Genomic DNA, 1,319 nt, shown 5'->3' on the forward strand with positions numbered 1-1,319 from the left:
TGGAGTCGGTTTTGTATATATGCTCTTAATTATGTTGAGGAATTTCCCTTCAGTTTCTACTTTGGTGAGTGTTTTTATCAGGAGGAAACACCTTTAACATCATAATGAAAGATAATTAAAAAACCATCCACTTTGTGATACTTTCTTATAGCAGCACCAGGAAACCATTAAAGTTTTCACGTGTGAAAATTTTTGATGCCGAAAACTACATAGTGTTATGATCCTATGTTTAGACAACAAAGGCAACCCACCTTATTTGTGTACATGTGTGTTTGAGATGCCTTGGGTTACTCGTGTGAGACCCTGGACCAACCACTTAGCTTCTCTGAGCCTCAGTGTCCTTGTCTGGAAAGTGAGTATAATAATACTACCTCTGTTCTAGGGCTGTTATATTAAATAATATCATGTTTCCAAACCATTGGCTTTTGTTTTAGTGCTCTAGTGCTACTATAGAAAACTGCCACAAGTAAATGTCATTCACAGACAGAAATCTACTCTCACAGGTGATGGGTGTTAAGTGCTGTTGCGTCTGTTCCATTTCATAGCAGCCCTGTATAAGGTTTTCAGAGTAGCTGGTGTGTTTGAGCCACTGGCCTGTGGTTAGCAATCCAGTACTTACCCTACAGTGGCACACCAGGTTGTTGTTGTTAAATGACATGGAGTCGGTTTAGATTCCTATCAGCCTGTATAGGATTTCTGAGGAGCGGCTGGTGGATTTAAACTACTGATCTTGTGGTTAGCAGTCCAGTGCTTATCCTACAGTGCCATACCAGATTAGGTGGCTAGATGTCTGAATTCAGGGTGGGGCAGTAGAAGAAGGCTTTCTTTCTCTGGGGGCTCAGGGGAAAAATCTTTGTCTCCTTTCAGCATCTGTGGGCTCAGCATTCCTTGGAGATTTCCATGTGTCTTGGCGTCAATCTTCCTCTGGATCGAGGAGTGTCACATGTAGGGACCCCAGGTCCCATGGGCACATTCCACTTTCAACTATTCTTTCTTGGTGGTAGTGGGTCCGTCCCTCTCTGCTCACTTCTGTCACTTTTAATCTCTTGTAAAATAGAAGGTGAAGGTGTTGCAGGCCACACCCCAGGGAAATGCCCCTTACATGTTGTTATTGGTAGGTGCTGTTACGTTGGCCTTATGCACAACAGAACAAAACACTGTCTGTCTTGCATCATCCTCACAACTGTTGTTAAGCTTGAGCCCATTGCTGCTGCCACTGTGCCAAGTCATCTCATTGAGGGTCTTCCTCTTGATCATTGATCCTCCACTTTACTTAACACGATGTCCTTATCCAGGTATGGCAACACATCCTGGTGGTT

This window comes from Chrysochloris asiatica, unplaced genomic scaffold (assembly GCF_000296735.1).
Source record: "Chrysochloris asiatica unplaced genomic scaffold, ChrAsi1.0 scaffold00078, whole genome shotgun sequence".
NCBI lineage: Eukaryota > Metazoa > Chordata > Mammalia > Afrosoricida > Chrysochloridae > Chrysochloris > Chrysochloris asiatica.